This window comes from Sturnira hondurensis, unplaced genomic scaffold (assembly GCF_014824575.4).
Source record: "Sturnira hondurensis isolate 20B ecotype Veracruz unplaced genomic scaffold, ASM1482457v3 Scaffold0000780, whole genome shotgun sequence".
Taxonomy (NCBI): domain Eukaryota; kingdom Metazoa; phylum Chordata; class Mammalia; order Chiroptera; family Phyllostomidae; genus Sturnira; species Sturnira hondurensis.
This window is the reverse complement of record NW_028073411.1, coordinates 5877934-5892351: the sequence shown is the minus strand read 5'-3', so window position 1 is coordinate 5892351 and position 14418 is coordinate 5877934.

Below are 14418 nucleotides of genomic sequence, written 5' to 3'. Positions count from 1 at the left end.
TTGTTCAGTAAAGCATTTTCATTGTAGCTGCTTTAAAATCTTTGTCAGATCATTTTAACATCTCGGCCATATCAGCACTGGCATCTCATGATTGACTTTTTTCATGTAGTTTGATTTCTTTCTGGTTTTTGATATGACAAGTGATTTGGATTGAATACTGGACATATTTGTATTATTTTAGGCACTTCTTGATATTATTAAACTTCTTTCACCTGTTTTTGGGGGCGCTTAGGTCTGTTGGAGAAAACCCCACACATTTATTGCCACATGGAGATAGAATCCCAGGTTTGCCATTTAGCCACTATTGACATCAAAGGTTGGCAGGGCTCTTCATTACTGCTGTGCAGAGGTATGAGTTTTGACTCTCCATGTTGTCTCCACTGACAGCGGCGGGGGTGACCTCATTACCCCCCTGGGTGACGATGAAAGGTCCCATTCTCCACTAGGACTTCTCCTATACTACCTCAGTGGGGAGTGGGCACATCACTGCCATGTTAATTGGAAGTCGAGGCTTCCATGTGGCCTGACTGACAGTGTGGGTGGGGGTCTTATTACTGGCCAGCAAGAATTCAAATTCTGCCTCCCTCCCTGCCTTCTCCAACTCCAGCCAGGAAGAGGTATTGGAGTTCCTTATTTTATCCTCCAGTGGGTCCCTACTCAGCTTTTGCTGGTGTAGGTAGGGTAGTACCAGAGTTTTTCCTGTGTTGTTTAACTGGAATAGAGAAGTTAGTGTTTGAATGTTTTCTGCCTTGCAAGGCTGCCCCTCTTCCTAGTCCTTTGGCTAGAGAGAACAGGCATTTTTGAGGGCTATTTTTGTCTGTGCCGGCTGGTGTTTCCAGATTGCTGACTTCATCAACTCCGAGTCAGCATATAAAAGGAAAAAAAAAAAAAAAAAAAAAAAAAACCTCAGGTAACTAACCACCATGTTATTCCTTAGATCCGAAGCTTTCTTGTTAGTCTGCTTTCTTTTCTCTATATTTCAGTTTTCTTATATTTGTTTTATATATTATATCCAGTGTTCTTAGTTGTACTAAGTGGGATGATGAAGTAAGTATGTCTACTCTATCTCCAAGAAGCAGAAGTATCATTAGGAACACTTTTAAAAGTAATAATTTCATTTATAGTGTTTTCTAATGAAACATACACAGTCCAGTTCATTTGAGAGATTGCCCAGAAAGCAATAGAATCACAAAGAGAATATTTGTTACTGTGGTGAGGCTATCCAAGCAAATGAATTCAGAAAGTGCTTAAAATATCGGCATCTATGCAATCATCGGTTCCCAGAGAGCCAGAAGACCAATAATGCATGTGCACCTTTAGGTAATTCACAGGGACAGTACCTGAGCCAGACTCATCTGGAAAAACCTTGGGGTACATGTTAAGACCAGGCAAGAAATTATAATCGCAGGTAGGCAAACTGTCCTGGGAGAATCGACTTGCCAGGAATCTCTTACCACCATGTCATTTCACTTTGTCCTGACAACAGCCCTCGGAAGTAGGAACTATTATTGATTTCTATTTTACAAAAGAGGAAAAAGAGACTTAGAGATTCAATAAGTTTTTCAAGGCTTCACTACTAGTAAGTAATAGGTCTATTCTCTAAAACTTATTGGCCCAACTCTAGAATTTAAGCTCTTACCTAGTAGAGGTTAAAGGTGCTCAGATAAAGTGACTCTAATATTAGTGTTTCAGCCTGGGAAACATAGCAATGGTATCCAAGAATTGGCACAATGTCTGTTCTCATTCAAAATGATCTGCTAAGATAGTAATTCAAAAAGTAACTAGGATTCCCACAGATGAGCAGAGGCTCAGTAAATGGAATCCTAGCAGAAATGATCTGTAGTTGCTGAAAGAAGAATAAATAGGAAACATTTAAAAATAGGGACAGGAAAGCTTGAGTTCATGGATCAGGGTCAGGGTGGACTATTTCAGACCAATTGGAAGTGAAATGGAAATGTAAGAACTGGCAACAAAACTCATAAGAAAAGGGGGGAACTACCCAGGTGATTTGAGCATTGACTTATAATTAGTGATCACAATGATAATGCTGACTACCAATTACCGAGTGCCTACGATGTGCCAAGGGCTGAGCCAGGCACCAAAAGAGAAGCCAACTATTGGAACGTAGTTGAGCAACAGAGGCTCAGGCTTGAATTAAATGTGCTGGGTTCTTTCTATCCCAATAGAACATCCTGTAAGGATGTTCTTGGGATCCTAGCATTCAGTGCCAAAGGCTTTGGAGTCCTTGCTAGAAAGGATAGCTCTGGAAGGAATTCACGAGTGAGAGAGTGGCAATCCCTACATGCTTTCTTCCTCAAGGCAGAATTGGTCTACAACATAGGACACAACGAAAGCTGCGGTTGAACGTGTCAATGATCTATGACGATCAGAAGTAGAGAATTTAGACATGAAGGATCTCACCTTCACTAGGCACAGGCACATTGTTCCAAGTTTAAGAGTAAAAAAAATCAATAAAAGTACCCCCCACACACACACCCTGCAGGACATGTGGTCCTATCCAAACGTCCATGGAGAGATGTAGTTCACACCAAGAGTCTGGAAATTTGCTCCTGTCCAAAATGCTCATGGGAATATTTGGTCTGCACCAAATGGTCCTTGATACCTTGTCCTGTCCAAAATGTGTGTACTTAGAAAACCTCCTAATAGACAGAAAACTGCACTTGAAAAATAATTAAATTAAAAAAAAGGGAAAAAAAAGAAAACCTCCCTGGGTTCAAACAGCCCACAGCAGTTCTTTGTACTTTGGGTTTATGGTTTATTACATTTTTAAAAATACTATATTACCATATCTTCTCAGCCCAATAATCATGTTGTGGCTATACTGTAAATAATAACTCTTCGGCCCTGGCTGGTGTAGCTCAGTGGATTGAGCNGCTCATGGGAATATTTGGTCTGCACCAAATGGTCCTTGATACCTTGTCCTGTCCAAAATGTGTGTACTTAGAAAACCTCCTAATAGACAGAAAACTGCACTTGAAAAATAATTAAATTAAAAAAAAGGGAAAAAAAAGAAAACCTCCCTGGGTTCAAACAGCCCACAGCAGTTCTTTATACTTTGGGTTTATGGTTTATTACATTCTTAAAAATACTATATTACCATATCTTCTCGGCCCAATAATCATGTTGTGGCTATACTGTAAATAATAACTCTTCATGCCTCAGCACCCTAGCTGGTCATGGCACATGGGGTTGGATAGATGGGTTGGTGTGGACCAAATGTTTTCATGGCATTTCAGGCAGGACCAATTTTGAGGACCTTCCAGTGTGGATTGAATGTTTCCATGAATATTTTGGGCAAGGCCACATGTCTGCTGACCTAGAATTTTAGCAATCCATCCATTTATCAGTGATTCATTCATTCACACTACTAATCACTGGATGTCAGCTCCATGCCTGGTATTATGCGAAGTCCTCCACATAGAGGAGAGAACAAAACAGACCTGATTTCTGCTGTTATTGGACTTACTGACAAACTAACACTAGAGAGCACTTAACACAACAGATTGATGGATCACACGAACACGGGATTTGCTAGTCTAGCCATTTAAATACAGGGGTGTCCTTTGCTATAAAGGATGTACTATAAATGTATAGCAGAGATACACACCTCACCGAGGGGGACTAGCAAAGCTTTCCTAAAGGAAGTAACATTGTAGCTGAGGCCTTGATTTTGAGAGGTGAGGAAGGTAAGAGTTAAAATGTTCCAGTTAGAGTAAATAACCTGTGCCAAAGTGCTGAGCCTGGAAGTTCCACAGCAAAGCGAAGGCCGGAGTGGCTGGAATCTGGACTGGGTAGCAGTTCACCTCTGTGACCCAAGAGGTGGGAAAAAAAGTTCTTAGAGATGGAACATAGGGTACAGGTTGGGTGGGCATCTTAAGAAGCGTCTCTGAAGTAGCGAGCTCAGTGTAGTTACATCGTGGGTGACATGGACCTCTCGCTAATGCTGTGCTGCCTTTGTACTAAGCACAAAGGGTGACGATGTGAAAGGGGCTCTTCTTACATCTGGAAAACCTCATCTTCTCCGCAGCAGGAGTTCTCAAATGGCCCCGAGTTGGTATTTGTACAGCAGTGCTAACGCTGCCCCTGTGCAGAGTCATCTGTGAGCGATGGAAGTTATTTCTGTGTCAGCTCCTCGGATCAGAGGCAGCTGGGCAGCCGAGATCCACATGGCCTGGTCCAGGGTGTCACGAGGCTGATGAAGAGGGGTTTGGAACTCTGCCAGCCATAAGACCTACTACTGAACAGCCAAAGGATGTGTTTTAATCTACTTTGAAATCTGTGGCTGTTATTTGCTCCTTTAAAACTCATTATGGCACGGAGCTAACCATTTAATAATCTCACTGAAGTCTAATACCAAAGAGCAGTAGAGAGGTATAATTTACCAGCCAATTTAAGCATCTCGTTTTGCTGAAACACACCTTTTGTACAATGACAGAATACCATATATCATGCATTCCTTCCACATTTATATTTGGAAGGATTTGGGAAAAGATTTTTGTTTATTTATGTAACGGATGGATGTTGGAATTTTGATAGTGGAGCTGCCCAACCCCATGTAGGTAGAATAATTAAATGCACAGGCTTATGCTTATTTTATTCACTCAGTGCATCTTTGCTGGCTTCAAACATCTGCAAGGCACACCTCTACATACCAGAGATCAGTGGGGAAGAGAGACGCAATGTTGTTTGTGCAGGGTTCATAACCTAAAGAGTTTAGGTAGTAACCGGGAAACAAAGAAAAAGAGGGAGAGAGGAAAAAAGTGAAAGGAAGGAAGGGGAGAGGGGAGAGGGGGAGGGGGAGAGGGAGGAAGGGAGGGCAGGAAGAAGGAAGGAGGGATAGTTCCAGTGCTAACTAGTAGGGTAACGTGATAAATTGTACTTTTCATGTGTCTGGTTAAAGCAGTGCTGTATAAAGCACCATTCAAAGCTTGGTGCCTTAAAACGACATTCTGTTTTGTTTAGTTATTTATTTTTTGTTAGTTGAAGGATTCAGCTGGGTGGTTTGTGGTCCACACAGTAGCAGCCGGGACAGGATGATCCACCTCCCAAAATATGTCTAGCCCCTCAGAGCCTGTTCTCTCTCTCTCTCTCTCTTTCTCTCTCTCTTTCTCTTTCTCTTTCTCTTCCTTCCCCTTTTCCTCCCCTCCCCTTCCTCCTTTCTCTTTACACATAGAATTTTATCCTCCACTGCCTTGCCGTGAGGCTGGGGCTTCTCACAGTGTGGTGATCAGAGGGGGCTATGGGAATTACGCGGCCACCTGTTCGAAGTGTGAGTGAAAACTGCCATCTCTGGAGGCCAGAGCCTAGAGTGTCACTTCTGCCTGGTCATCCCGATGTGTGCAGCCCCAGAACCCACTCGGATTCAAGGAGTCGCCGCGTGGACCCCACCTCTCGATGCAAGAAGTGCCCACACGAGCATGGCCCCCTCTCACTGACCTCAGAGTCCTTGCCATGATGCCAAATGAGACCGATGGCCTTCCTCAGGAGGCACGGTTGGAACGGAGCAAGAAAAAAGCTACAATGTTAACTTCTGAAAGCACAGCATAAACTGGTCAGAGGAAACAGCAGGACAAACCCCTGAGGCATACATCACTGGGGTATTTGAGGAAAGCATGAAGACTGAGGCAGAAACTACAGAGAGATGAGACAGGAAAAGAGGAATCAATTGTCCGTGGGCAGGAATTTAGATACTATTATTAGTGTGAGGGAAGGCATTGTAAACTTTTGAGGTTAGCATGAAGTACTTTGTATACTTAAAATATAAAGGTTCAAGAATAGTGGTTGGAAGAACAGTTTGGAGACGATCATAAGAATCCAAGTATGAGATGATGATGACCTAGACTAGCTCAGATCTGGTGCAGATGGATGGGAGACGAATGCAGACATAGGTTAGGGTGTAAGTTTAGGGACAAGTGCAAATGTAGGTACAGATATCAGTATGGATGTAGAGATAGATTTAGAGATAGACCTGTATAGGTTTAGACTGAAATAGAGATGGAGAGTTCTACACACATATGCATGTAAAAATAGAACTACTTATATAGATTTAAAGACAGATATGCACATAAAAGTGATATAGAAGTAGATACAGATTTGAAGATAACATATACAGAGATAAATACATAGAGATATGTTTAGATACAAAGAGATAGATATCAACATAGAAATAAATATGTGCTAGATCTATAGACAGAACACAGACATAAATACGTTCTAAACAGACATGACAGAATTTACTAATGAATTAGGGGAGAGAAGAAAGGTACAAAGGCCTCAAGGATGACTTGAGTAACTGGATGCAGAGTGATGCTGTTGTCTGAGTTACAGGAGACTGGTTTGTGGAAATTTTCCCCCTAAAAAATAAAATATTCCAAGAGATCGGGAGTATTTATGGTGGAAATGTCACACCTGTGTAGTTCCTCACTAATTTTTTTCCCTCTTCTTTCACACAAATGTCCTTCCTCACCTCTCTCTTCACCCTCACGATTCTGGCCTCGGGAACATCGTGATGGGAGAGCGTCATAGACTCTGGAGCAAGAGTGGCCTGTATTTAAACAAGGGTGGCCATGGACAAGCGGTGGGCCTGGGGGCAAATTTGCCCACTTCTTTAAGCTCTAGTTTCTTCAACTTCAAAAAGATCATTGCCAATCTCACAGGGCTGCTATGAGAATTAAAAGTAAAAACAAAATGTATAAGATACATTCAGCCCCGTATTTAGCACCTAGTCGGCTCAAGAAACATTCATCTTCCTCTCCTTGTAGTCTAACCTTTCAAAGTCCTACTTGTGTGTCACAACCCAACCTTTCTTGGCTGTCCTATACAACTTTTCAATCATCTCCACTCTTCAATGTGTTATTTCAAATCATTCTCATCAAGCTAATGCAATTTCCTGATTAAACCGGAACTTCCTTGAAGGCAGTGATTCACTCCTACTCGTCCTCTTCACTCCGAAATATGCAGCCCATTGCTGAGCACTCTATACCTACTATAAAATCCTGTTGGTTGATTCTTTTTTCTTTCCTTTAGGAGAATTAAATAATTCTTCAACATTGAAGGTCCAGTGGAAAACTGACTCTAAAACAAATACTGTATTTAATATATGGAGTCCCATATTTTTTGGATTTTTTGGGGGGGGGGTGTTTAGCTAAACAGTAAAAGGGCTTTAATTGTTTTTACTTTTCTTATCCTTTTCAGTTGGTTCCCACATTCAATAGAATGTTATAGATGTAAAAACAAATTTCTCTGAATGATGATTTTTCCCCCATCAAGTTGTCTGAAAGGTAGGAGTCAATATCTACAAATGATACTGATGTGTCAGGCTTAAATTAATTGTTTTATATTACAACATTTGGAAATACTAAAAAAATGTTTAGTACCCTAGATGTAAAATTTACCTTTGAAAATTTAACCTCTTGAGATAGATATTGTATATTATATATTTGTTACAAATAGTTTTTCTGAATTCAAATGTAATTTCTGCATAAGATTTCACATTAATACAATATCTTGCTTTCCTCTATCTCTGCCTGTGGCCATGAAATTGTTCTCTTACCCAGATTATAAAGGGGTGTTCACAAACCTGGAATCCTTTCCCTTACTAAAAAATTGTGATCACCTAGGATGATGCTTTTTCTGCATTTGTGATAAAATATAAGCATTGCTATTTTTGTGAAAGCTTTTCTTTAACTGATTTTAGAGAGATAGGGAGAGATTTATCACTCCACCTATGTATTTATTCATTGGATGCTTCTCGTATGTGCCCTAACCAAGACTGAACCCGCAACCTTGGCATATTAGGTTGATGCTCTGATAAACTGGGCTACTTGGCTAGGGCCTGTCAAACCTTTTCAATAGGAAGAGAATGTCTTTATTGGTAGATTTTTAATCATGTATTTGTAAATTATGTCTTTATTATTTGAGAATCTTCATTTTTAAGGACTAGCTTTCACATTACTTCATTATTTCTTTTCTAGAAACCTATTAGTCTTGGTATTCAATGATTTTCCACATTGGATGTTTTCATGAAATAATAACTCCTAATTTAATAACATGATCTCATATAAGACATTTCAAATACTACATGAACTAGTAATATCTCCTTATTACACTGCTTAAATCCCATTGTTGTTACATCCTTCTTTTGGGGGTCATAGATTGAGTATTCTATAACAAATGCTTTATTCAACCACAAAAAACAGTAATACACCACTAGTACAAATACACCACTTTAATGGATGCTAGAATGTAAGCTATTCCACTATTGCAACATTAGCATAAAAAATTTATACCATAAGTGGTTGATTCAGTAAGTAAATGAGTTGTCCCAAGATGCCCAAAGTTTTTTATTTCATCATTTTTCATCTGCATCTGGGGTGCTGTGACCACCTGAACCCTTCTTTCTAGTCTATCCTCATGTCAGGATAGATTTGTCTTGCCCAAGATCCTCCAGACTCACTGGTCCTCTCTGATTCCTTGAATACATGTAGCTGTCTTAGCTCAGACACTGTGACCCTGACATGTCCTCTACATTCAACATTTTCCCAACAGTTCTTCACATGGTGCCATCTTTCTGTTCTTCAGTTTATTCCATATCACTCCACAGCCAGACTGTGTTCCACTATTTGAAGTATGACTTCCTGTATTCATAGAGCATCTAGGTGCATAGCTGCACCTCACAGAGCATGTTCTTTCTTTCAGGGTGCTTACCACGGTGGTTAATTGTTTCTCCTCCTCGCTGGGATAGGAGCTCCATAAACATAGGAAATGTGCCTGGGAAAGGAGTGGGTTGCCGTGAATCTATACTTGTTAAAAAGCCTCTGGATTCTACTAAACCGACACATTTGAGAAATCATGCTCTATAAGTCCTTTTAAAATATACTAGTTGCCTAATATTTACTCTATAAACTATCAATATTTAACAATTATCCATATGTAACATCATGCCTTTCATTTTGCTGGATGAGTGAATAAATGTGTCAAGATGGTGTTCTCACCCGGGATTTGGGTTCTGACTCCAAAGGTCATGATTTTATCACACATTAGTCAGAATAATGGAAAGGTAAAAGCAGAACACATCGGAGAGGGAGGATTTAGCTCCCTGTCCCTGGAAGCTGATGGCAGGGTCACAGAGACCTACCACTCACTTTATCTCCATAAAGAGATAAGTGCATGATTCATTTCTACATGCAGAAGATGTGTTGACCAACCACCATGTGCCAGTCACTTCATAAACACCGGATATGTGCAACTCAGACACACTAATGCCATTTGTTGGTGAACTTTCAATAGATAGATGACAACAGAAGTCTGACTATACTGATTTATAATATGTGTGAAATAAAGATACAGATATCTGTTATATGCAGTTTCTCATCTACAAAATGGATACAGTAATACCTTCCTTGAAGGGATGATGTAAGGGTTAAATGAAATCGTAGTCATCTAACATACTGTCTAGAACCCCATAGATAACCCAAAGTATTTGAAATGTTGAAGTATTTTTTCAACATTTTCAGTATAAGGCCTGGGATTCCATGTTAACTCAATAGACTTTAGTTCAACTTCTATGGGTTAAAAGAATTAATTAAGAGTAAAGATAGTGACTCACTTTTGTAATTGTTTATTAATAATGGTGACATAGAATAATGCTTCTGAGCATTAGAATTTATCAAATTAATCTAAATAAAATATGTAAAGACCCTCTCAAAAGTAAGTAATAATTTTAATTACTCTGATATTCTGTGGGTCAAAATGATGGCCTTAAACAAAACTGCATGTATACAAGGCTGATATAATATAATAAATGTATATTCATAAGTTAGTTCTGTACCCCAGTCCAATATTAAAATGATGTTTAATGTCTAGAATTGCCAGGGGAAAAATTATAAGGCAAGTTATCATTTGTTAGATAATTAATTTATTTTGTTCATAATTTTGAGTGAATTCTATGAATGAAGGGTGCCATTATAAATGTTATATACCTTTTCACTCAAACTTGACCATCACTGAGTGACGGAGGGTTCTTGCTTCTCTTTTGCACATGTGAAAATGGCAGTTCAAGGAAAGTAAGAGTGTTGCCCAAGATACACAGCTATTTAGCAGTGCTTGAATCTTGAATTTAGTCTCTGACTTTACTTCTAAGCAAACTAGAATATACATTTCCCTTGCTCTCAGGAACTCTGCTCTAAGAAGCAAGGCACTGATTTTCCATCATCGTTCAGCCTCCATAACAAATGCCTACTGATTATGTGCTATGGGCAGAGTACTCTATAAAATCTGTGCATGTTGATGCATATAAGATTATCCTTTGCTCATTCAAAGATGAATGAAATAATGATGTACACCTTCAAAGGACTTTTTATTATTGGCTAAGACCTTGCAGCGGTACCTACAATGGAATAGAAATTGCATCTGTCTTTACCTACAACAATTTGGAGGCTGGACAATTTGTCCACATTTTGGTCCAGCTTTACTCTTGAATATGACTTTGCACAGAGTTGGAACTCAACGCTGTTTTTAGGGACTAAGACAATGGTGGGGACAATGAATTGCTGTGATGCTCAGATACCAGGCAATCTATGGAACCAAGAATACAAAATACGTCTTGTCTTTCATTATGTATGGAGCCAGAGTGGCAAGAACTGTGTGTCATTGGTGAGATGAGTACAATTTACTTTAAAATATTTCAAATAGCCCTCTATGTTGTGCTGTCATGGGTTTGTTAATTGGGTAAGCTCTGACCCACATGTAGATGGCTGTTCTAGTCAGGAATCCACACTCAGAGATGTCTAGCTAGCCTTCTAATTAAAAACACTCTTATTCTAGAATTGGCTTCTACCTGTGTTTTGGTTACCCCTATGTAGATTAATAACAATGCTTTACTAAGTACCTAGGCAAATCTCAGGGGAAAAATTTGTCAAAATGAGGATCCTGTTAAACACAGTTAAATTGGAAATGGATTCTCTCTTTGCAAAAAATATTCAAAATGCATGAATTGGCATAAATATTTTAGAGAAATTTTAATTCTTGCATTAACAGGATGCACAGATCCAGAAGTGGTTCTCGAAGTTTCTATGCAGACCATCAGTCAGGAAGTGTTCTGGTGACCAGATATGGACCATAAGGGGCACTGCTCTCTGCCTCTGGCCTGATGGAATAAACATGTCATGTGAAGTAATGGTCAGAGAACCTAACAAAACAAAGAGCTGGAATTTCATTACAGAACCAGTTATGCAGACTTATAAAGCCTGCTTAAAATACATTTATGAAAACAAAGCAACCCAGTAGATTATGTGAGAGAAATTGATTTCTAACTTACTGTTACCAGGTAGCATCCTTGTAAATTAGCCAACCCTGACCCTCCTCATACTGCTCGGTTGGCCAAGTTTACTACCAGTAAAAGTCTCCAAGTTGTACATGTCTAAATTGCTTTAAAGCCATGAGTGTAATAACAATGCACATGGACCAAAACATAGTAGGGAGAGATATATTTGACTATTGAGAAACAGTAGTAACTTTCTACCATAAACATCTTCATCTCGGCATGGAAAAAGCTCAGAGGTCAACCAGCCCGTCATCCATGACTCCAGTTTTCCCCCCCTCTGTTTCATCTAGGATCCATTTTCACACTCTCACTAAGACAAGTGTCTCTTCTTTTCTTTTCTTTTCTTTTCTTTTCTTTTCTTTTCTTTTCTTTTCTTTTCTTTTCTTTTCTTTTTATTGGTTTTTAAGTACAGTTGTCTCCATTCTTCTTCTCCACCACTTCTCCCACCCCCACAATTCCCTCCTCCCACCCTCAATCCTACCCACCTTTGGCTTTGCCCATGTGTCCTTTATACATGTTACTTGGCAACTTTTCTCCCTTTATCCCCATTATCTTCTCCCACCTCCCTTCTGGTTATGGTCAGTTTGTTCTTACCTTCAATATCTCCGGTTATATTTTGCTTGCTTGTTTGTTTTGTTGATTAGGTTCCACTTATAACTGAGATCATGTGATATTTGTCTTTCACCACCTAGCTTATTTCACTTAGCATAATGCTCTTCGAATCCATCCATGCTGATACAAAGGGTGGGAGCTCCTTCTTTCTTTCTGCTGTGTAGTATTCCATTGTATAAATGCACCATCATTTTTTGATCCACTCATTTACTGCTGGGCACTTCTGCATGGCTAAAGAAAACATCAGCAAAATGAAACGGGAACCAACTGTATGGGAAATATATTTGCAAATGATACCTTAGACAAGGGTTTGATCTCCAAAATATATAAAGAACTCACACAATTCTGCTCCAGGAAGACAACCCAATTAAGAAATGGGCAAAGGACTGAACAGACACTTCTCCCAGGAAGACATACAGAGGGCGTAAAAGGATGCTCAACACCACTAGCCATCAGCGACATGCAGATTAAAACCACAGTGAGATAGAACTTCACATGGGTTCCAATGGCCATCATACACAAATCAGCAAACAACAAGCGTTGGAGAGGTTGTGGAGAAAAGGGAAGCCTAGGGCACTATTGGTGGAAACACATTGGTGCAGCCACTGTGGAAAACAGTATAGAATTTCCTCAGAAAACTAAAAATGGAACTGCCGCTTGATCCAGCAACCCCACTGCTGGAATTATACCCCAAGAATCCTGAAACACCAATTCAAAAGAGCCTATGCACCCCGATGTGCGTCGCAGCACAATTTACAATAGCCAAGTGCTAGAAACAGCCTAGGTGCCCATCAGTAACTGAGTGGATCTTTTCTATATAGTTCAAGGTTCCAAGTGAACATTACAACAACCATTGGTATATATTTCTAATATGAAAGTGCTTATTGAAAGAGCTCCATATAAAGTCACCCATTTTTCATAAATTTTACAAAACCATTTTTCATGCTAATGTTTACTTATTAAAAATACAAGTCTCTAAACATTATAATGTTAATTTTCCAAACTAGTGTGCCTTATCTATGGCACAAATCTCAAGTGCCTTATTCTATGCTGAATGCAGTCATGAATGCATTTTAACAGGAAATGTGGTCACATATGTTATGGTACTTCATATTTTTTTATTATTACATTTACAGGCCAGTCTAGAAAATTGACAGGGCTCCCCAAAACAAAAATAAAAAAAATTACACCCTTTGGGTCAGCATAAAGATTTAGCCTAATGTAGTAGAAATATTGCTATACAATATTTAGATTGTATTTCCACTCTGTCTATTGGGAACACCAGTCATTAACCCGGAAAGAATATTTGTACATGGACAGAGGTTATGCCATAGTATTTAGAAAGAAACATAATGGAATGTGGTCCATTACTGAATCTATTTTTTAAATGTTTGATTGGAGCACCTGTTAATTTTCTGTCTTTAATTTTGCATATGGCTAGCATATTTGGTTCCAAGGCAAATCAAAGTTTCATTTTTGCAGCAGGGAATCAATATTAGTGATTGAACAGGACAAGTTCATCTGTCTACCCAATACTGAAATATGACTAATGTGAAACTACATCTAGTTGGAGGGAACAGAGATATCAGACATCAAAATAAGTGGGATCTTGCCAAAGACCTTTTCCTCCCTCTTCCTTCTCAGTGACATCTGGACCAGAACCAACTTATGAACTATCATGTTTCTGGAATGTTCCAAGGTCACTCTTCTGGTTGCTGCTTCTTCTATCTTTCTTTCAAATGAAGTTAATCTAATGAATATGTTTTTTCAACTAGGAATTGTACATTCTAAAGCAAAATTATACAATTTAATAGTGTAGGGGAGGACAGAGTTTTTTTAAAAGGCACTGTTCCAAATTTTCTAGTCCTACAAACTACTTCTTCTTCATTTTGAATGTATTCTTGACAGAGCCTGAGGTTAACCCTGAGGCATAAATGCACGTTTTTAGGAAAAAACATTTGCATCCTCCAATGCAGATTTGCATCAATTTTTTTTTTTACCTGCAAAAGGAGCACTGATGCATTAAAAGTCCTTGACATAGCAGCAGGCAAAAATGGCGAATGCGGGCATAGGCACAGTGGGCAGCTAAATATATCTCACCTCAACGGACTCTTTGGTATTTAGGTTTTCGGTGATCTGTAAAGTGCTCTGCACATTTTAAAAGCTGTTTGCAGGGAATTCATAAAAGACGACATAACCAGCATTGGTTTGTCTTTGCAAAACATGCATATTTAACAAGTTTAGTTTTGCTTCAGATTGATATTTTGGCATATTATATTTTTATATCTTCAACATTTAGAAAATTTTCTTTAGTAGCCTTCCAATCTTTTCTACAAAAAGAGTAACAAGTGTCGTCTTTCTTGGTAATCTTTTGAATGGTGTTCTCACAAGATTATCAGAATTCCTTTCCCTACTACAGAATTCGGAATCAGCAAAATTTGCAGCTTTGCTGCCTACTTAAA